At 40.3% G+C, this 24775-nt stretch overlaps 1 long non-coding RNA gene across 1 annotated transcript in view; it reads left to right on the forward strand.

Annotated features, from left to right (window-relative positions):
* The first annotated feature begins 16996 nt into the window (after positions 1–16996).
* LOC126380539 (uncharacterized) overlaps positions 16997–24775 on the forward strand; it is a 37699-nt gene continuing 29920 nt past the window's right edge. The window contains exon 1 of the long non-coding RNA XR_007568485.1: positions 16997–17320. This is a non-coding gene — a long non-coding RNA (uncharacterized LOC126380539). The remainder of the gene's footprint in view (positions 17321–24775) is intronic.

Raw genomic sequence — 24775 nt, forward strand, 5'->3', positions numbered from 1 at the left:
ACTCATCGTCTAAGAGAGGCCACACATTCTAAACGGGATGAGGTTCAACATAATACTTCTTCATTTTATAAAATTGTTTTTCTTACATAACTTTTGTTCCAAGCTTTTGTTCCTACTCGTATAGAAACGTATAAGTAATAACATCAACCCATTCGAAAGCGAATTTTTATAAAATGAAATAATTTTCAACACACTCTTTATTTTGAAGAATGTTCTTGTTGTCTTCTTGTATGCGGACGCGTTACCAGCAATATAAATTATTGTGCGCAAGAATTTGGCGCGTAAAAAGCTTGCCGCTGTTCTTAGAAAACCGTGCGCAAGACAAGACTTCCGAGAAGGGCGAACGGCGCCACGTATCTTTCTCTCTCTTATCTTTCTGAATGCGAAATGCGCCTGCGACCGCACACGCCGTCTATAAGCACGGATACACTCAGGAGTCGGACGATACCCCTCTCTTAGCACGTAAAATCGCGACGGTGGTTTGTGAAATGGTGTAAATAATAGCCTCAGAGTTCCCATGATTGTGCGTGATTATCTCACGCCGACTGGTGTGCCATTTCATAATGAACGTTATAAGATGTAAAAAGATTCAGTTTCTTCCCGTGCCACTGTACCGTATCTGATGTCTAAGTACTCTTAAGAAGGGTAGTTTGTAATCGTCGTGCCAAACAATTATTGTACTTTTCATACAGTCGAAGGCTGAAGGTCTTTAATCAACCCAATAACATTTTTATGTATAATAAATATAGCTATTTGGGCTAAGGCCGTTGCCCAGCAGTGGGATCGAGTAGGCTAGATAAGTAGATAAGATATATTTGTAGAATTTACAGCAGATACAGTACCGATGTACGTACCTACTTAAATCTACATACATACATAAACTCACGCATATTTCTTACCGAGGTAAGCAGAGACTATGGAATTCCATCTGCTTCGAACCGATCTTAAAACTAGTAGTTAGTTATTTAGAAGTCTAAACTCAGACCTACTTAGGTATCCGTGTAGGTATTAAAATTGCACTTCATACTGTCAACTGCATACTAAAACGCACTGTAGGTACGTGTACATCCTGTTAAAGTAGGTATATAGTCCATTTGCCTTTAGTCAATAACTAAAAGATAGATGGACTTACATTGACCAAATGGAGATGTTCTTAAAAAAGATCTACCTTGAAAAAGATCTACTCCGATCTACTCTGAACAGGCGGCGTGCGTTTATGTAGCTATTGATGAATGTGGAGGAAGCAAGAGAAGTGTGTCACAATCGAAGCAAATGGAATTCAGTCTCTGCTTTGCTGTATGTATGTATGTAATAGATAGATAATAATCTGTTAGACCAAAGTAGGGATTAAAATTATTCGCGAATACCTACATACCTACTTAGTCACGTGAGTTTTTAACTGATTTCATTCGAGATTTATCATTTTCATTCATCGTTTTTTATCTTAAAGTACCTACCTACCTAATAATAATTATATTCAACATTTGTTTAACGTACCTATACACCTTGTTACGATAATTCGTGTATTGTAACTACAGTATAAAAGGGCTCGATCATAATGAAGAGCAATAATAATTAACTCTATATAATATAATTTGAAATAGAGTTACGAATAGAGATTAAACCGAATACCAAATATTATTCGTTGTTGTTCAACCGAACTATTCCTGGTGTGCGTCAAGCTAGCGGCCTCAAAAAAAAAATGGGCACGAAAAAATAATTTGACCATACCAAAAATTAGTACTTTTATTGAAAAAAAATAGTACCTGTTGTAAAAAAATTAGTACCATCACGGTTCTGGATTTATAGCCATGTTTTATTGCACTTGCTAGCTTGACGGTGAGCGAAATTTGGCGAGAGTTAATGACAAGGTCGCTTTGATTTAAACGCCAAAAAATAGTACCGAAATAGTACTCACCCCTGCAAAATACCGAAATTAGTACTTCAACGGTTCCAAAGTTATAAAGGCAGTTCTTTGATCCCGCTAGCTTGACGTTTTGAAAATACCTATTATCTGAGGAATGCTTGCATACTTCAGTTTGTAACTAATGTCAATAAACTCGTATGAAATAGTACTCCCTACCATCATAATTTGGACCTGATTCTCTTTGTAGAAATATGTCAAAAATTAATTATAACCTATGTCCGAATTTCGGTATTTTGCAGGGGGTGAGTACTATTTCGGTACTATTTTTTGGCGTTTAAATCAAAGCAAAAGACCTTGTCGTTAACTCTCGCCAAATTTCGCTCACCGTCAAGCTAGCAAGTGCAATAAAACATGGCTATAAATCCAGAACCGTGATGGTACTATTTTTTTTACAACAGGTACTATTTTTTTCAATAAGAGTACAAATTTTTGATATGGTCAAATTATTTTTTCGTGCCCATTTTTTTTTGAGGCCGCTAGCTTGACGCACACCTATTCCTGCTACGTTTATGGTAAATCGTCAAATAGTGCGTAGTTTTACTGAAACCATCCGAAGGACTAATATACGATCCCGACGTCCCGATTACTCTAGCCATAGAGGCGGCTAATCACCTCGCGACACCAAACACTTCAGGACGATATACCGACCCCACCAGCGTGGTCGACGATTTCCCTCAATCAAAGTTTATCGCTATCGACCCACTAGAGTCGATTAATTCTTTCAAATATTTTTCCTCTCAAACGACGCCCTGAGCCGAGATTCGCGCCCAACTGGGCACCCTCAGGCCTGTTGTCTTAAACGTTGTACTGGGTGAGAGCCTTCAGCGCTGCCCATTTGTCCGGCCAAGTAGTTAATGCTATCTGCGACAAATCTAAATAAGTCACGTCAAAATCTGAAACCATCTAAGGAAATAAGTAACCGAAATATAACTAGTTCTATACTTTTCATACACAATGGATTTTTTCATTGAAACAGTTTTAAGATTCCAAGATTTCAATGCTTCCCTGAAATATGTTACTTTTATTTCTCTCTTCTTCTTCTATCGTGTGAGTTGTGTTGTAACCCACACCACGGCCGTGGACTTCATCATCCACCGAGTCACCATACCTACCAAGTTTGACGCAAGTTGACGTTTGAAGTATTATAAATATATTACCGTTTGTTAGAATAAAAACTGTGTCAAACTCGATTTTTTACAAGTCCATTTATATCATTTTGGGTGTGTTTGGGGCCAGACTCAAAAAATAAATAAACAGGCATTCTAAAATGCTCTGATGCATTTTAATAATGTCTTTACTAATTACTCTAATTGCGACAGTCGTAGGTTCATTACGTATACATTCATGATTCTAAATTCAAAGTTTGCTTATTGATTCGGAGAGCCAAATTCTGCCGTTTAGCGCTGAGTTTGGGTGCCTAGCCTACTAGTTACGAGCAAAATTACAACTGGATCGGGTGTATAGGTCTACCTAACTAGGTTATCAAAAATAGATGGTGCTAGTTTATAACATAGAAAAAAACTACTCGTATCACGATGAACGTACCAACGTGCGTCACTTTTTTGCCACTATAGCAAAGTGTAACGACCTATTGTAAAAATAAGTTAGTAATTTTTTATTGAAATTAAATATACATATATCTTCGTTTTTTTTAGAGCTTTGCTGGATGTGACACGAATATATGCCTATCAACCATAATTTAGCATATTATTACAGTTCTGTCTCATTCCATAAATTTGTATGGCAGAGTAACACTGTTGTTTTGCCTGGTACCATAGACAAAATCGCGTTTCGCATTTATGGAGATGGCATTGTAGCGCCGTTTAAAGACGCTCCTGCGGTTGATACGGCAAGTAAGTAAGAGACGTGTTGATTGGGCCTCGACGTTGCTTAGTAGTCGAGACGCGCGCCCGCCGAGCGACGCGGGCGCGTTTCTTTTTTGTCCCCCACGGATTCCAATGCCCCATGTCCAACCTGTAAGTCAGGCAGTTTACCGTGCGTTGACCGCGCGCCTTGCCACGAAGCAAAGCTGTCCAACGACTACAGTGGACGCTTTCAATAGCTCTCGTATAAGTTAAAGTTTAACCGATATAATAATTACGCTCTCATTGCGACCATTTCTGCTTCAGTTTTTTAACGAACACGTCAATGCTGTTGACGCTCTTATTTGCTGAGGTGTTAAAGCTGATTGGTAAATTGTATACCTGCATTTAAAATTACTTATTGTAACTCTATTCGAAATCTTAATTATTTATTTAAATATAAAAAGTACCTAGGTACCTACTCTTCTCGTATTTGAATCATCGCTATTACCTAATTTCTTAAAATTTACTAGTTTCAGTAGTTATGCCTACGGTATGGTGAATTTAATTGACACTACTCGAATGGGCCATTCAAAATTTGGTGCTTCATCAAAGGAGGCAAGCTCTACAATAAAACGTGTTTATCGCTTACAAGATCAAACACACCATGTAGGTACATAGGTAGGTAGTAAAGCAGTTACAGTTAACATTAATGGTAAGTAATGAATTTATTAGTGTAAGTAAATCAGATTTTAACACATATTTAGTTTGAAATATCCAGCATCATGATAGAAACAGGTCTCATTGGAAGAAAAGCATTTCAAGTGTAGTTTTTCAGCACAACTCTTAAAGTTAGTCCTAATGTCTCCAGTCAGTTATAATGGATAATAATGGTCGATGATAGATCAACCCGTATACACATGACGGGGAAGCAATAGAGCTATCAGTATATTTAAGCAGATAAGATGGCGTTGAAGCAGGAGAGGAATAGGCTGAAGTAGCGGTGGAACGAGACGGGACGAGCGGACGCGGCCGCGGAGGCGGTTGCGCGCGCGCCGTTCATTGATGGCCAGGCGCTGTGAGGGCCGGGGGAGGGCGTGAGGTATGCGGCCGCGGCGAGCAATGACCGCGCCAGGGTCGCTTCCTTTACGAGAAGCGCGGGCCGACGTACTACAGTCGGATCCCCCTCCGCTCCTCGCCCATACTATACGGCCCTCTAGGCTGCGACGACGCGCGCTTTTCGACCCATAGTCCGTTACAAAAATTAAGTGCGCCGCATTCCGCGACCACTTAGCTGTCTCTTTCACACTTGAACGATTATATGGTTATTTTAGTGCTATACGATATTAGCATCCTTCATGTATTAAATTAGAATGTGCCAAAACGCGAATTTATTTGAGGCCAATTGGTTTCTGCTGAGCGTCACGTTACCACGAGTTGGCGCGAAAATCGTGGGCAGGGCGTCTTAATATTTAGTCGCAATGTAGTTACAAATACGTTATTTCTATATTCAGTTTTTGAACTAATAAGAATTTCCAGTTATCTTATAGCGTCTCAGGTCAATAACTGTTTCAGTGCTAAAACTTTTCTATAAGTGGTACTACCCACCTACTAGTAGTTCATTGATGCCGATTGTAGGAAAATACTTATCGTTCGGCCTACTCTGAAAGCATTGCTCGTTATAAACTAGGACTCGCGGTAACTGTATTGTTACTCACGTTACAATGATATTGTGGCGCAAACGAATACACTCGATAGTCACCATTCCAATTAAAATATTCTGTTTCAGAGAGGGTATTCTGCACGAACATCTCAATATTTTAACTTTCAATAGCTATTTCGAACTCAAAACTACTTCCTTAAAAGAATATCGCTTTTACGTTTATTATATACAAATTAGCAATACTTGTAAAAAATAACTTCTTGACCCATTATTTTGGAAAGCAACAAAGAAACCGTTATACTCCTTAAGCGCTTTTTGGAAAACGCCGCAGTTGGTTGGAAACTCGGCGAGGCTAACCGGACGCGGGCGGCGGCGCGCGGCGTCCTGCATACTCGAGCTACTATGTAGATAGAAGTGCATTAGTTATGTAGGTAGGTATGTAGGTTGTTTGTGTCCCAGCGCAGTGCAACGCGCGGCCCTGACGCCCTGCGCTCGCGACCGATGCTCGATCAACGTAAACACCAAGCAAGGTCAATCGCCACGCGATCCACGCATCCCTACATCGCATTTTATTTTTTAATGAAACCGCTTTTATGCGTTTTGAAAATGGCAATAAACTCCAATAATCCGGCCGCGGCGACGAGTATAAGAGTCCCAAAGAGTCTCAAAAAGCTCTGGTTAAAACTGCCAGAGTCATTTCGTTAGAGATGCTTTTTTGTTTAAAGTTTGCAGCTTTTGTGGAATTGTCTGCAAGAAACAAAGCTCATAGAACGACAGTTGTGCACGTAACATGCAACATCAAACATGCAGGATTCCACGGCTTCAGAACTTTATGGTCCGCACGTAAATTTCGAGAACTGTATTTTTTGAATATTTTATCTTAAAATCGTGTTCAATACAAGTCGTGATTACTTGTAACCGGGTGTAAATTGGCACAGAGCCAATATCTACTAGAAGTCACAGCAACAAACATTGTCTGCATACACCTCGTGAATGATAACAATTTCGACTATTCTGTTTGAAAAGTTGATTTCAAAATATTTTATTCGCCTAGTCTCCAAGTGTGCTTACACAGAATATCACTACTAGTTCGTTGGTCTGACAAAATTTCTATTTTTAGGAACCTATGCGCCAATTCGCATTAATATTTTATAGCGTTACATAGGTGATCCTACTTAAAGTTTGATTGCAATTCTGAAACCGTATAATTAGATAAATAATAGGTACGATATCAATACTCGTCAATAAGGGCCCCGTTGTCATTTTATATTTATACCAAAAGATGCGTTTGCAGCTTCTCTCGGTGTTAACGGCCTCCGATGTTGTTTTCAAGCCTGCAACTCTTTAATAAAACATACGCGATTTTGTTTTTTAACGCGGGCCGTCGCGTCGCGGCCACGTCTGCTTCACAGCCATCGCTGCAATGAAGTCCACTCCATAATTATAATGTTTTTTTTTGTAACCAATTTATAGGCAGGTACGATACGCAGAAGCACTTCTGCATTAAATATTAATTTATTTGCATATAATTTTCAGTCTTCAGTGACCTTATTAATTTAGTTTGCTTCAAGAACTGTATCATCGAATGATTAACAAATAAAAAAATAAATAGTAATTTATCAACTGAACAAACAACAGAAATTTTACTGAATTCTCGTTTTAAGAGAGCAATCAGATTCAAAAGATGTAAGCGAATAAAAGACTTATAGTCAATTAAATGATATGCAGAATTATATTTGACTTTAACAAAGTCGCGGTTTTGGAACGCCGTTGGCGATAGGTATACATAATTATAATAATGGAGATACTTTTGTACGTAAAAGGAGTCCGTTATTTTCGCAAGCGTTTCGAAAGTCATGACAGAGTGCACGGACGGCTTTTTTCCAACAACTTGTTGCCTGAATTGCCTCGGGCTCAAATGCAGTCATACCTCGTATATGTTGAAGTGTTCCCACGCTTGATTTGGTCGTCTCGCTCTTACAATCAGCCTCCCTCTCGCATATTATCTCGCTTCGATGTAAACATTCATTGCATTGCATCTAGACTGTACGCAAACATCGAACCCGCAAATATGTGCCGACTGTGCCGCCAAACCGCCAAACGCGCGCCATCAACTATTCGTTTTGTTACCGTCCACCCTCCCTATTCTCTACATTATCTCATTTGGGTCAGTTTGTACGTCTGTAATGTTTTCGTTTAAGAGTCCTATATTAAATTGCTTTAGTAAAGTTATTAGGGTACTTATCGATCGCAGCTTCTGACCAAGAGCCCTCGTAATTTGTTCGACCAATCAGTGAATCCGGTATAAAACAATAAGTTACTTACTTAAAAAATCGGACAGCCATTTTATTTATTTTTGTACTTGGGACCAATACACTTTAATTTTCATATATTTTTGCAATTCTATAATTTCCATATTTTTTGTATGTTGCATTGCAAAGAAATTTTATTCATGACTGTTATCCTTAACTCTGTGTATTATAAGTTCGTTCAATGCCTCATCACAAGGAGTACGGTAAAAGTGTACGTTGGTAGGGTTGGTGTACTGTGGTAGCGGTCGAGAATGCCGTAGGACCAGTCCGCCGATGCTCAGTGCAAAAATATTCACAGGCCGTTCCCGTAACTGCTTGGCCGCATTTGTACAGTCTCGCTTGCTACTCGCTTATTGCTGCTACTTACCATTGTACTTTATTTAGTACTTAACTTTATGTCCGTTTAAAATACGTTTGTACCGCCACAACGCTTTACCAGCGCATTACGATTTTGGTCTGTAGTAGGTACTTCTAGTTAGCAGCGGTTCTCATTGTAACAGCACGCTTTCTTTCAGCAGTCAACTCGGGTAAATCATGCACAACGATATTTTATGAATACCTCTACGCTCAAACTTAATTAGGTCAGAAAGTCAAATTTACGTGAAATTGATTTGTCTATATATTGTAGCTAAAAAGTTCGGTGAGGTGTAGGTACTTTGTTCAACATGCGATGGATGTACCTCTGTCTACCCAAATTCAGAATACAGTTGTGAGCTTATGTTAATGTTATATTATGTAGTATGGGTATCATTCTATGGTCCTTCGAACCTCAGGAAAGACGACAGGTTGCGACGAGTATTTTGGCTGCAATAAATCCTCGCCGGAACGCAAAACTTCGCCAAGGGGCTTGCGGGCCCGCTACATTGGCTTCCTTTCTTCGAAGGCTACACCGTTACTGATTGACGGCCTTTGTCGCCCCAACGCCCTGTTAAAGTGCCGTAGTTAAATTAATATGTGTCCGGCGTAATGATTAGCATCACATTAGTATGTGCCACATGCATGTTTGCCGAGCACTCGACCTAAGAATTATTTGAGTAACCGCACTCGCCTGCGCTAAAATAGTGACTCGACACGACACCGGGGATCATTTGAGACATCCACCTTCAGGAGTAACGGAAGCAGTTAAAAGCTGTTCATCCTCCACTGAATAGTACGGTTTCCATGGTATTATGATTTTCGCCATTGACATTATATCCGTAAAGAATTAATAATATTGACGAGAGTTTAACGAACTCTGTCACGGCCAATGTACACTTTTACCAGTTTTCTTTGAAAATATCCCGCTTGGATTAAAGGTATTCTTATTTTCAAAAAACCGTCTTATGGAGTGGACGACGCTTTAAACCAGTTTAGATTATCTCAGGCATTCTCAAGCTCTTTATCCGCGGGCCGCTTGAAAGCTCTTATTAAATGCGAGCCGAGCCGCAGTTGCATTGTTTTATGTTAGTTTTATGTCCTTAGTGGTCATCAGCTGGAACCCCTTCAAGGAGAAAAGAGTTCTCTGGAAATGATTTAGGTAGGTAAGAAAATTTTGTCACTTCTAAAAACGTAATACAGGGAAGTAGAAGAACCTATTAATTTAAATTGCAAGGGGCCATTTAAAAAATAAGATAAATATAGTAAAAGACAATCAGTATAAAAATGATAAAATTTTAAATAAAAACAAAGCGGGCCTCGGTTGGAGCCAGCAAATATTATATCTAGTAGAAGTAGAGTTTTGGCGGCCAGGCCGATATTTCCATATAAATGCCTTGTGTGTGCAGTTGAGTACTAAGACCGGTCTTTGTTTATTAAATTTTCATTCCGACATCGGCATCTGAAGGTTTGTGGGACCGCGCGCCTGTGTATTTACTTAATATACAAGTACTCACTCCCAATTCTTGCCTGCGTAGGCACGGGTGTGTCTCTATAGCACGGAACATTTTACATTATTCAGTATATACTTAATTTGAAATGCCCTTTATTGTCACCGTTTATTTTACTATAACTAGTGTTCCGCGACTTTATCCTTGTAGACTTAGGTTATATCACGCGCTAAGTCCGTCCTTGGAAAGTACCTACACTTACTACACTTTGCCCTTCCCTAATACATAGAAGGAGAAATATCCTTATAAAGTTAATCTCAGATTTTCTAGATGGAAATAAGTATATGGGCAATAAGTGTCATTTTGCAACGAGGACTTATCGTATAGTGTCTTTATATTTGATGGGGTTTGGTTCAGTGAATTACTTTCATCTCACAGGAATAAATCATCTACTTAATACCTACAAAAGGTAGTGTATGATCGCTGTAGCATACAAAGTTCGCCAATAAATGACAAAGATGAAAAAATCATGCAAACTAAATAGAAACACGTAAAATTATTCAAAAACAAATGAATGTGTTCAACGGCGGAGTTTTACCAACGTGATGGACCACACGAGAGATACATCCATCACATGAACTAAGTACCCACGCATCATCGAACTTTTTATTAGGTCAACGTGATAGGTGATGACCCGTATCACCGTCTATAATGGTCAATAGCGAACTGCGTTAGTGAAATGTTTGTTTTAGATATGTTTGATACTTGTGTTGAAAATCCTTTGGTTTGAGAACCGTCGTGAATGGCGCGATCATAGTTATGTTAGGTTAGGTACGTTAGGTGATTAGAGCACAATTTTGTCTCCTCGGCGTGTGCGCAATGCAATTTGCAACATAACGATGACGCGTTGATAGAGGCGAAAGCCGTCGCAGGAGCAGGCGGGGACGCAGCCATTGTCTGCGCTGAGTCACGGGCGGCGCGCGCAGCTATTTCTGTGCGCGTTGCGTAGGCGGCTGTGCGCCTATCTCTGATACAGACAATTCAGAGACACTCAGATACGCTAACCAACATTTATATATAAGCACACTCGCCGTTTTCTTTTTAAAATCGAGAAATCTAATCCTCGACGTTCAAGTTAGCGCAATATTTTCAGTCTTAATTACAGCTGCAATGAGTAGATTCTACTTTGACGTTATACGCTCAGCTGGAAAACTCACATCTTATCCGACCTCTCGTTAGTCTAACTACAGGTTACTTAACTCCTCCGCCCCTGCCTCCCCTTATTCAATCGAAGGGGGTATGGAGCATATACCACCGCGCTGCTCCACTGCGGCATGCTGGAGGTATTTTATCAGAATAAATAACTAATCTTACATAAAAATATTGCCTACCGCTATTTCTTACAGGCGATCAGTGGCAGGAAGTAGATTATATTTTGAAGATAGTCTGTAAACAAAGGTAACTATATCTCATCATCACTAATTTAAAAGTTAGGCACGCTTTTATCGGTGTAGCATTCTCCAGGCTACTTTTTAGGGAAAAATAGGGCAATGGTTTCCTTCTTCCCTTCCGCCCCGTAGTACTCTGTCTGAAGCGATTGGGTGGCGTCCAGAGTAGTCTATTTCAAAGCCGTAGTAGGAGTCCAGCACAGAATCATGGTCTGCCGTAACGGATTACGGTGTCACTATCACCCATACTTCTTCTTCTTTGCGAGTCGATGGCGATCAAAACTAAATTTTTGCTGACCAATAATTGGCCAGCCATACTTAATTGTACATACTTGTTATTATTTTACATACCTACTTGTATGGCTACCTGTACATAGTTGTTAATTCCACTTGCTATTAACTTAGAATCATGGTCTGAATCATCCCCTTAGTACTCGTTACGGTGTCACTGACACCCTGTATAACCACATAAACACACTCGGCACAATTCCTCCAACAGTCACTTCCGTCCGTCCAGCGAGCATGAGGATGTCTGGGGAGACTTCCAGTCTTCTCAAACTTGATTGGCCATGTCTTGTTGTGATGCTGGTGGGTTCTCATACCACAATATACTTATGTTATCGAATACTTACTCCCCCTTCAGTGGCCACGGAAGGCACGCAAACTCGACGGATTTTCACACGCCAATAGTCGCACTTTTCCTAAGACCTAAATCACATTCACACTTAATTTACAAATTCAGTTTAAATTAAAATAAGTATTATTTTCTTCTCTCGTGTGTGTTGTGAGGTGGATTACCAAACTCATCAACCCTGGTGTCAGGGTTGCTATTGAGCCGCCAAAGGCCCCTGACATGACTCATGTAACGAGTACTTACATCAGTAAGTAGTAAAATGGACCGTGCCTTCCGAAGCACGGATCGTCTTACTTTCGGACAATCAGGTGATCAGCCTGTAATGTCCAAACACCACACCTACTAAAATACCAAACTGGGATCACAAACAAATATTTGTGATAGGTCCCCACCGGGATTCGAACCCAGGACCTCCGGATCGTGAGCCTAACGCTCAACCACTGGACCACGCAGGCCGTTCCATGTTGTATTATTTTTAAAAACAATGATGTATAGATTTCTGTTTGATTACTTACATAGCCAATTATAAAATATGTATATATTGTAAATATAAGTCATCGTAATATACATAGAAAAGACATCAACGCGTTCAGGCTTTCATTTTATCGACGACTCTACCACCAGTCAAAGAACAATGAAAGTCAGAGAGTTCAAGAAGTAGTATAATTAGTACTTGGTATTATTTAGTAGTAGTACCTACCTACTACTAAAATACCCAGTAAGTACTTCTCATACACACGACGAGAGATGAGTCTATATACCTACTACGTGGTGCTGCTATAATTATCTAGAGTTTACACTATAATAACCTAACCTAACCATATGATAATTCCAGCGTGTCGAAATAATAGATAAATTACTACTGGGAAATATGGAATGCGTAATATTTTTTAGTCGTCACAGCACCGTCTTCTAATGAAGGCTCATATTCTAAATGTGGCACAACCACTATACCTTACAGGGTGTTCATTCGTTAGTGACAACGTAACGAATACTGAAGGGGTGATTCAGACTATGACTTGGGAGTTAATATCAAGTGGAATTCTTCGTCTGAGGAATATTTCGCACGTCCAGTAAAAAAATATGAAAATATGGAATAACACACATGGCTCGACCATTCATTACAGATGGGGATACGGCTCACCACATATCACGTTGGTCTAACAGAAAGCTCGGTTAGGTGTGGGTGTGTAGTTCATCTTTTGATGGATGTGCCTCTCGACTACCCCAATTGGGATATAGCCGTGAGCTTATGTTATGTTGAATAACTTTTTAGAGTTTGTCTTTGTGAACATGGAGAAATAACCCATTTATCGTTTTGAAAGACATTAGTTAGTGAGGCATAGTCATTAGCATGAGCGTTCAAGAATAAAATTGTTTTCCAAAATTCTAGATTAAGTAAATTAAATTCATCTTTTTTAGGGTTATGTATACGTTTTTACAATAAAATACCAGACAATATTCTAATTTGTCAGTAAATAAATTCAAAGCTCGTGTTAAGCTTACCTTATGTAAAAATCTTATTAGTACTTAAGTCAATGATAAAAATGCCTGGTATTAAATGACCGGGTGAGAGCCTTCAGCGCTCCCCATTTGTCCGGCCAAGTAGTTAATGCCATCTGCGGCAAATCTAGAATAAGTTACGTCAAAAAAAAAACCTGGTAAAAAATGTGTTCCTCCTGTATACCTAAATTGATTTAAAAGATGTACTGCTTATGCAGTTTCTTGTAATTTCTTCTCTTCAACCTTAACATAACTTAAGAACATCTTGCGAAATGACATAGGCTCAAAAATGATAATTTTTCCTTCAATAAGTTTATTTATAATAATTACGTGGAATAAATTACACTGATTTCTGATTTCAGCTGTACTTAGCGTAGTGCGAAGCAAAAGAATTAGCAAAATGCTTTTAGAGGTAGCAGTAACAAAAGGGGTAGAAGCTCACTGAACCTAGATAGGTATTCGATAACGGAATTTAGGTGAAGGAATCAGATCGCAAAATTCCTGAGTAGGTAAATTCTCCGAAGTGACTGCGAATATAACTACATAATCCATTCCTACCGAGTATAAGCCTCGTTACTTTCTTTCATATTACTCTTTCCGGTCTTGTGAAAATTTCATATTGCTTTCCGCCATATTGATGAAGTTCATGTAAGAAAGCAATATTGCTATTTGTATTTTTTTGAGATTGCGCACTTAATTAAAAAATACTTAATTAAAGCGCAAATGTCAAATTGCAATATTGCTTTTTAGATGGAATTGTTTCATTGCGGGCTTTTTAACCCCGCTGACGCCCTGACTTATTGACCACTATTTCTTTTAACCACTGTCTTGATCCATCTGTTACCGTCGCCAGTCCAGTCAATTAAACATTATTGTACCTAGCACCTCATCATTTTTTGCACACATTTCTACAGTCCTCTAAACCGGCCGTTTGCTGAGCCATCTCACAGTTGATGTGACAAACATGGCTACAACACTAATGGTTTCCCCTGGCTTTAGAACCTATACGTAATTCAGATATCCTGGTATTTACTGACGTAAATAATAACCCTGTCCCTATTGGCGAGGTCGGTCATCCGCCAGAAAAACAATACTTATTTATGTAAAATAGCGCTTTACCAAATACAAAGCTTTTGTGTGAGTCAAGCTAGCGGCCTCAAAAAAAAAATGGGCACGACAAAATAATTTGACCATACCAAAAAATAGTACTCTTATTGAAAAAAATAGTACCTGTTGTAAAAAAATTAGTACCATCACGGTTCTGGATTTATAGCCATGTTTTATTGCACTTGCTAGCTTGACGGTGAGCGAAATTTGGCGAGAGTTAACGACAAGGTCTTTCGCTTTGATTTAAACGCCAAAAAATAGTATCGAAATAGTACTCACCCCCTGCAAAATACCGAAAGTAGTACTTCAACGGTTCCAAAGTTATAAAGGTAGTTCTTTGATCCCGCTAGCTTGACGTTTTGAAAATACCTATTATCTGGGGAATGCTTGCATACTTCAGTTTGTAACTAATGTCAATAAACTCGTATGAAATAGTACTCCCTACCATCATAATTTGGACCTGATTCTCTTTGTAGAAATATGTCAAAAAGTCATTATAACCTATGTCATACATTTATCAAGACGAGTACAGTCGCGAACAAAATTATTACACATGGTCAAGAATGTTGTCAGATTTCAGTATTTTTCCCCATTTTTGGGTAAAAATTGGTGAAGTGCCAGGGTTGTTAGATGAAAGTAATATCATTGTTGAAACTCTTTGAGTTATTCTACAAATACTGCAAATTGTTTATTAACAAACACTTCGATCCGTAACAAATTCAACATGAAGGTATAAATTATAAAATAAAACAGCAGATTAAAAATGTATTATGATGTATTAAAATCACAGATTGTTTTCGATAAGAACTAGACCCATGCAGCCATTTTCTATTAAAATTAGTGCATATGGGTGTATGCAATAGGAATTTTTTGTAATAGCAGCACTGAAGTGCAAAGAAATGGTAGGGTAGACCTCCAAAATGGCAATACTTACGAATAAATTGTGAGGTTATGTAATTGTCTACGTGACTGTATCAACAACAAATGTATGGCATAGGTTATGATGATTTTTTAACATTTCTACAAAGAGAATCGGATCAAAATTATGATGGTAGGGAGTACTATTTCATACGAGTTTATTGACATTAGTTACATACTGAAGTATGCAAGCGTTCCCCAGATAATAGGTATTTTCAAAACGTCAAGCTAGCGGGATCAAAGAACTGCCTTTATAACTTTGGAACCGTTGAAGTACTACTTTCGGTATTTTGCAGGGGGTGAGTACTATTTCGATACTATTTTTTGGCGTTTAAATCAAAGCGAAAGACCTTGTCGTTAACTCTCGCCAAATTTCGCTCACCGTCAAGCTAGCAAGTGCAATAAAACATGGCTATAAATCCAGAACCGTGATGGTACAAATTTTTTTACAACAGGTACTATTTTTTTCAATAAGAGTACTATTTTTTGGTATGGTCAAATTATTTTTTCGTGCCCATTTTTTTTTGAGGCCGCTAGCTTGACGCACACAAGCTTTTTAACCTTAACTAACATTATTTCAAAGTAGATTACATTGTTAAGAGCAAACAGAGATTCATGTCACGTAACAGTGTATTTTACAAATGAATACAATGTTAAATTTTATTCCTTGATTTGATTGATCAATAACTAAATAAACATTTGTGTCGCTTCAACATCTTTTAAAACACTTAACGTAAGTAAAAGCTAAAAGTCCACGTTTAAATGTGCGCGGTTTAAACCTTTTAATATCTAAGTACCTACTCTTCTTAACCGCGCTCTTGAAAAGAACGAAATAAAAAGCTCACCTGTGCACTTTTGATTTCGTACGAAATACGGATCCCAGTGCAACGGCAATCTATTCTAAATGTCTACCCGTTAGAGGGGCCACAATCGTGCGTTTGAATTCACATTTGAAGCCGTAGTTACTCAAGCGTCCGCTAATAAAAAATAACTAGTTCATTGAATGCTGCAGAAAAAGTCGAAATGACTGCGCATCCGGAAAGACATACTCTTATCGTCTGTTGATGCGATTTATTTATCTTAGAAAAAAAGCATAAGAAGATAAATCCGTAAAGTTGTGAAAAAAAAATATGACAAGCATTATTTTACAGACTAAACGCTTATAAGTATGTTTTAAAATTAAAGAAGAAAAATTAAGCCCATGTTAAAATAAGTCACATTTCACGACACACCCCTCAGTTTAGGCCTGAGTTGACATGTCCTTTCTATTCCAATAGACATCGATTTATTTTACAAAATACAAATTTTGGGGTCCGTTTGGTACCGATTTAGGTGTATGACACAATTTACAAATCTTTTTATCTAGTATGCAATTGATACCGGCTGTCAGTGGATGGTACGTAGGTGAAGTGTGGTGTAGTATAGCGGTAGGAACACGCGTGCTTGTTGACACGTTGTCGGCGTGGCATGGCTCCGTTAGCAAACCGCTGTCAGTCATTCGCCGGGCGATTCACGTTTTTTTGACATTCCGTGAATCATGATATGACAAGATATCGATTGTAGCGAGGCGCCGCCGCTATCGTGGACCTTGTGTACTTAAAGCTACTCTCTCTCTTGTTTCTTCCTGAGCTATATGTGAAGTTGCAAGTATAAAGAGTGCGACATGGGTGCTGGTTTTGTGCAATGCGGGTGCGGACAGAGTTTGGAGTCGGCTTATACCGCGGGAATCGCTAGTCGGGAGTGTAGAGTGTGGAGTCGGGAGCTTGTTGCAGCACAGCGAGAGTGGCGGCGCGCGGCACGGCGCGGCAGGCAGGCAGGGCTCGCGGTCGATGAGCCCGACGCAGAGGGCAGCACGGCCGCGGGGGCCGGGGCGCCGGGGGCTCTCTCGGCCCCCGCACGGCCCCGTCCGGCGCCCCGGCTGCTTGCGCACTCCGTACAACCGCGCCGCGCGCTCACTAATGCGTCATACCGCCTTCGAAGCTGACGTGCGTTTTGCGACTGTGGTGTGTATTCGCGCGCGCCATGTGAACTTCTGTGTTGACTTATGAACGATTCGAGAAACTGCGACGCAATCAAAAACGCCTTTGTAAATTCACTCCATATAAAATCATGACGGACAGTGACATTGGTGCTCATACGCATAGACTTGAAAGTGATGCACGAGGTTGGCGCACGTGTTCGCGGCTTTTTCTCAAAACTGAGTAAGTTTTATTTAGTTTATTTTAAAGTGTGATTCGTCAGTGAGGTCGGATATGTCTGTGAGGCGTAGGGTGTGCGTTATTTTGGCAGCGTGGGACGCCGGCCGCCTGGAATGCGGCCTCCGCCCCGCCGCACGTTACCGGCGCCGAGCGCGCCGCGCGTAGCGTAATAAATAAAGGCGGGGCGCGGCAACCGCGCCGCGGTTGCGTGCGCGCGCATCCTCCCGCGCCCTCCTCGCCCTCGGGTCATTGACTCGCGTCCGACCGTCGCCGCTGCCGACGCTGCCGAAGACAACAATTCTCGGTAGCGTGTAGCGCCGCTCTTAAGCCCGCTTGTGGCGGCCCGCGGCCGCCGCGGCACCTGCAATGTCAATGCCGATAGCTATGCGTAGTGACGGGGAATGCGGAAGCTGAGCACCTCGCTCGCCTCGCGTCCCTTTTGTATCGCGACACCACGTTACTTGTCGTGCTTTCGCGGCTATTGACCCTTGCTTTTTGCACCTGGACTCCTTAAAGCAACACTACCCTTTCAAACAACTTCACTGCGCACTGTACAACACGATCTTTTATTTTCACAAGGCCGGTTTTAAAAATAGCCGACCAACCGCTTTATTTCCTGTCGGACAGAGCGGTGCAGATTTCTTCATTTCGCCTCGCGTTAGCGGGCATTTTTAGATTTTTTATTTCCTCTGCTTATAAAGAAGCATTTTTAATCAATGTTATTATCTAATCTCCAATTCGCCAAACGCGAACTCGTTACGAGAGTAGTCCCCTGTGTTGATTATGCGATAATGATAACATTGGTCTGCGTACGACAAACTTTATCTCGAATTCTCGCATGGAATACAACGTATTTATAGGTACCACGCATTTCGCTCATACCGATTGATACAAATGTGTATAGAAAGGCGCTAAACACTCTGAATAAAGTGAGTAAAGTATTTACAACGTTCAAGAAGTTGGTTTGTTTCTATAAACATTAGAGTGCCTACCTACATGCGCTTGCATTATTTGACGTTTTGTTAAATTGGCTAGGCAAACTCCGTTACACAGCGTTCCTCATTTCATAGAATGCTAAAAATAAAGCGTGAACTTCCCGGTTGAATGGCGTCGTCGACGCGGCGAGCGCGGGGAGTGGCAGGCAGCCATTGCCCTCGCCGGGTTTGTTTACAACTCGGCACTAAGCACGGCCACGCTGCAGATAGCACCCTGTGGACACTAAGTTAGGGTGCAGAATCGCTGCGCCGGGGGGCGAGTGTGCGACCCTTGCGCCCGCGCCATCTGCGCGCGCAGCATTAAAATAAACTGCCACCGACAGATAGCTAGCGAGCACAAAAACAGCGTTGCTCGGGCCGGTCGCCGCCAGGTGCGATGCGACCCTCGGCGCGCTCGGCGAAGGTGCGCCTAGTGCTAGGTCAGTTATTGCCGTGAGATGGCGCGGGGCGAAGACCCCTGCCGTGGCAATGACCAGCCCGCTAGCCCGCCACTGCGCCGCCGGGCGCCCGCGCCGGCCTCTCGACCGAGCGGTTTCTACCTCCACGTGTTGATTCTCCAAATGTTCAATAACGCCTACATGCCCGTAAATATTCTCGCTTTGTAAATACCAACGTGCTATTGATCGTTCGCAACTATTGAAATTGTTGTGAGTTCAATACATTTAGGCCAATTATTATTTTGTTACTTTGAAAATATTATTGTTATACTTATAATATCGAAAAGGCCGTTTAAAGGTACCTACTACGCCCTGGAATAATTTACTACAATGTAACGTTAAAAGAATCTCGCAGCGTCACTCATTGTCACTTTTTTCTTTACAAATAACAATTAATTAATTATAATTGGAGATATTATGTTTGTTTACATCGGTAATTTGTGGGCGTTATTTATAAACAGAGAATATACAACGTTTAAACTTCGTCTGTCTTCTTCCCTCGCTCTATATTTCAATCGTTCTTTCTTTCTCAGACAGAGTATGTTTAAAGAAAAAGAAAAAACAAGTTGTACAAAACATTTTTAAGGCTTTTGTAGATTCTGGAAGTAGTGTGCGGGAAGCCTTATAAAGTAGCTTTCAGTGAATTTACTTCTAATAGTAAACTTACTAAAGAAGACTTATAAGAAGCAAGGGAACGGTGTTTAAATAATTACTCAATTTTGAAACTACGTAGAATGAAAGGGTGCAACGAATTTGTCGTATAAAAGACATCAACGGGAGTTCTATTTATTCGTAAAACTCTAACAATTTATTTTATAGAATTATTCAGTAGGTACTTAAGTATACTTAGTTATAGTAAATTATAAATGTTTAATAAAAAATAGTTATGCCATTCTGCTTGACCTATTATAATTATAATGCAGTCTTCTCGGAATTAATATAAAATTAATCTTTCAAGAAGCTATTGATATGTTCATTACATTGTACCCATTATCTCATGGTATTTTTTGCAATGATAAGATTATAAAAATGTAGTTTTTAGCGTTCCGTACCCAAATGGTCAACGGAGCTCTATCGCTGTCCTGCTATCTCCCAGTCTGTATGTCACAGGTCGTCCTCTCGCTCATTGTAAACAGATTACGTTATGGACATATTTCATGTCAAGTGGTAAAAAGAATAACGTACCTACCTATTAAAATATCAATGAAATAAGTTCTTTTTAAAGTTAAGTCCCAAAATATATTATTTTGCATGTACCCCGGTATGTCGGATGTCGTTGTTTGGGAGCTCATGGCCCAGATTTTCAGACACAACAGGACAACACAAAGGGGCACAAAAAGGTTTGGATTTTAAATGGAGTTTCGGCCATGTATTTATTAATTTTGTTGTTTGACTAAGCAGGGATCCCTGCTACAATCTTTATTATGTTCTGTTTGTATTTAATAATAAATTATTTGACTAAATTTATATGCAAATATTTATAGGATTTAGCCAGGGATGACTCGTGCCAATGACTGCCAACCACAAAGTTACGAAACTTTGACAAGTATTTGTCAATTTTCGCTATCAGATAAATTCTTATCTTGAAATGTCAACTACCTTCCTACAAGGATATACCTACTGCGGGGTACTTAACGCATGTTAGTTAAGTAATGTTGATATCCTATAATTAAACAAGCGATACAATGACTAGCTATCTACTTATGTCATTAGCTTACATTTGCACATACTTATTACTTTAAATGTTATAATTATGTTAGTCACAAATTATAAGTAAATATGTCAGTTTTAGGGCTTCAAAATTAATAAGACGAATCTCAAGTAGGTAATAAAGACTTGTTTAAAAGAAGCACGTGTAAGAAACCCTCGTTGTGCGATTCTGACTCGCACTTGATTGGTTTTTTAACGTATCGTGTTGATAAAACAGTGCAACGAAACATGTTTTTGTTATTTATTAATCAGAGAAATAGGTGTTTATTCCTTTTACATAAAAGTTATGTAATCAGAAACATAATTCGTAGATAACCCTTATTATTAGTATACGGCTTTAAAATATAAATAAATTGATGACATAACAACGAACTGCTACATAAAGCTGTAAAAATTACCAACGTGTAATCGGTATCTTTTTTTCACAAACTCGTGTCCTAGGGCCTTATCCAAGGTGCAGACGTTTGCGAAAAAATACTGTGTAATCGAATAAAATGATTGACACACGGTGACATACTCGCGAGGTGACATGACAAATTGACAATCTCATACATTTTTATTCGATTATACTATTGTTTTTCGTACTTCGCTAAGGCCCCTGGTAGGTATGTACCCTCAGTAAAGTGATCACACGAGATGTAAATTAGCTTGCAGCAAAATAACTGGGTTTATTTACTTAAATCTTATATGTAGGAGATTCGGTCTAGTTCAAGGGGGTGTTGATTGAGCGTGTGGCTAGGGCGGGCCCGTTGGCGCTTGTGCGGCTTCAACAAGTTGTACGACGAAGGCTGCGCGCGCAACCTCACTTGTGAAAGGGGTTGCTGTTCCTCTGTTTCAGTTTAGCCTTGAGCGCGCTGCGCGCTATCTTTCATGAAACCCAGATTTAGTGGCCATATGGCGGCCGTCGATAGAAATCAGCGCACTTAGGTTTCTTTGAGGCGCAAATCGATAGTTACATTTAGCGGACAAAATATTGTGTGTGAGAGTCGAGCATACGGGCAGATCTCGTGCGAAGTGGAGTGCGACGGAGCCGGCTCCGGGCGGCGCACGCAACGCCTGGTATGCGAAAATATCTCCTCTCATTCACATAACATCTTATTGAAGAGACGAATGCTCACTCCGACAACTATGTCATAGCCTAGCCAGTAATCACTATAAAATATTACAATTGAGATTTTTTTAAATTAACTATTGTCGTCGCGTCTCCCCTGGGCTATGTAGGATAACCGGAAATGACCGAGAGGACATAAAAACACACCCACGCGATACTGCGTGCATCAGACCGCGCACACCACGTGCTATCGTTTATGGTGCCACACTGCGCAGTTACAGCTCTCATCTGCTTCCTGTACCGAAATATAAACTATTAGAGGAAAATCCCACTTATATAACTAACCCTGAGTAAACATGTTGATACAGGAAATAACAGGACAGTTTTACCTAAAAGTGCAACAACCTTTTGACCGCCATGGATAGTATAAAACGTGATTAACCAAGATTACAAATAACGCTTTAAAGCGTCGTAGCGGTGAAAAGGTTAAGTTATTAGATTCAACACGGAATAAAATCATTTGGACCGTGTTAAAAGCGCGGAATAGCGTGTGTAGTGCAGAGTAGTGCGCGCCACATTTGGAAAGCTATTAAGTATCTGTAGCCACGCTTGATCAGACACACTACCCCTCTCCCCCCTCCTTGCAGACGGACGAGATTCATGTGCAGTGGGCACTAGTCCACTTGATTATCAGGAGGCAGCACTAGATTTAACAATGCTATAACCTGGACGTAAAATGAAACATCCAGGGATAAAATAGATATTTCTGGTGAGTCACCATCTTTTCCGTTTATGGACTACCGCAAATCGTCGTTGTGATTCATATTAATTCCCTGTTTAATTTTTTTACACTTTTCTGTGGAAAGTAGTCAAATGGTGCGCTTTACGTTATAGTTTTTTGTGACGCCAAATAAGTGTGAGAATTGCTTCTTAGTCAATTGCTTTAGTCATTCTTTAGGTACTTGAGGTACTTACATAATTTTAGGGTTAAATTAGAGCACTAAAATTTCGCATTCGGTACTTGTTGCCTTTTATTATTTTTAGACCATGGGTACGTTTCGTGCAGACGTAGCCTAATTGTGGGGCAATAAACAGCGCGGTTGTTGAGCGGCGTAAACTGGTGTCAGTTGAAACTGTTACTTACAGTTTATCGGAGCGACGACCGCCGTACAGACATGCACCAGAGGATATGACGTCATTAGTTTGTCTATTACAAGCCAACACCATGTGATCTATGACCGATTTGTGAGTGTGCTGGCTCTATATTGGACACATTACCAAAAACAATTTCATTCTCTTTGAACAACTCCGTACAGAAGCATAACGTAAGAGGAAGGTACCTACTTTATATTGTTACGTGCTATCCAAAGCCTCCAGACTGGCGCTCCCTGACAACTTCAAGTGTCGAGTTACGTGACTTGCAATCGTATTATCGGATTTGAATGAATAACTTTGCATGCGCAACCGTCCGTCCGGTGGATCATTGTGGCTTAAAATTTGCTGCCATTTGGGATGTGGGCGACCTCCGCGCATATGAACGATCCGGCAGTTATTATTGTGACGGGAAATGAACGTTTGCGGGTGAGAGTCTCAAGATAGCCATTGACAAAAAGCATGCGACGCCGTCTGACGTCTGTGGAGTTCATAAGAGCATCCGCCGTCTGCACACTCCGCCAAGTTATCGATCGGCTATGCATAAACTGAGTTTCATTTGATTAAAATTGGACTTGGTTAGACTCTGTAGAGAACCTGCCTCTAATGTAGTTACTTAATGCAGCTGTAATACACTTCTTAATGTGGTTACACTACATTGTCTGCATAAGTGGTAGGCCACTCTACAATATTGCATTAGTCGACGTCAGACATAGTAAACGTGCACAGTAGTAACCTTGGAAGGACAGGACAATCTAGTGATTCAATGTTTTTTAAGATGTTGCAATGTGGACTAATTTTTCAAACAAATCTTTTCTGCATCTTTTGTTTGATTGTGTTACAACTTTAATATCGAAATTAAAGTTGATTTTATACTGCTTCAGTGCTAAATGTTCTTCTTGGGTACCCATATGTGTAAAATGAATTGGCACAAACCAACGCTGTTGTTGAAAAAAATCGTCTCACATTTAGTACCTTTTACATTATTTTTGTCATTTATCTATTTCAGTAGTCTTCTAAAATACGAACTGTCTATTTGTGGGTTGACAAATGAGCTGCGTTTTGGACGTAAAGTTAAAAAACGTAGGCGCGCGCCGCGTGGCCACCACGCTACGTTCCGTTACACCAAGTAGAGCGTCGCCGCACGCTAGTAGTATTAACATTGCTAAACGTGACCGCGAATGCGCTTCGTTCGAGGCTACCGACCAACACAACACTGCGTACATCGACTATATTAGCCATGAATTCATAAAGCCAGCCTTCACATATTTTTAGAACTGAAAACATTTGTTGAAAGTTAGCCACACTCGACGTTAATGTTTCATACGACAGTCTGTCGTGATCCTCATTCTCACGCAAGTCTCCAACAATACACAATGATGAATCATTCATACAATTAATGATTTTTGTTGGCGTTGGTAATGAAATGAACTAATTTTGACAATTACTCCGGCCGTATAGAGTTCGTTAACATCCAGTTTTGAATTAGTTAATTAAAGCTCATATCTAACATATTATCTAGGTAAAAGTGTACGAACTGACTAAACTTTGTACTTCTACGGATGATACCGGTTTTAAATACATAGCTGTTAAATAGCACACAATGTGCCGTTATCGTGGATATAAGTGAAGCACAACATTTTATTTCGAGGGGTGTCGGGTTGAATGAACCACACAAAGCACCTTTAGTCGACATTAACTTCAGTCTCTACTCTCATGTTTGTGATGTGGAAGGGTCTTGGTTTTGGATAACTCGCAGGTAGCCGGAACGTTTGTCTACTTTGCTCTCACCCTTTAAATTCACAAACGTAAAAAATGGGCTCAAAATTTGTGCAATGCGCTTTACCTTTTTGTTCAGCCGGGAGTGTTAGAGCATGGTTAATAATGCGTCTTTTTTGTGGAGTATGCTAGGAGAAGTTCCTTTGTCGCGCGGGCGATGTTTCGTTGGCAGTTCGGAATAATCGCAGTCAGGTAGCGAGGGGCGCGGCGCGGCAAGGGAGCGCGGCTCAGGGCATGGCGGCGGCACCGCGGCACAGCGCGTGGGGTGGCTCGGGCAGGATCGCTTTCAGAACACATGGCGTTTGTGTCGACGACCGACCCGACTCTCAAGGCC

The sequence above is a fragment of the Pectinophora gossypiella genome, chromosome Z (assembly GCF_024362695.1).
Source record: "Pectinophora gossypiella chromosome Z, ilPecGoss1.1, whole genome shotgun sequence".
Classification (NCBI taxonomy): Eukaryota; Metazoa; Arthropoda; class Insecta; order Lepidoptera; family Gelechiidae; genus Pectinophora; species Pectinophora gossypiella.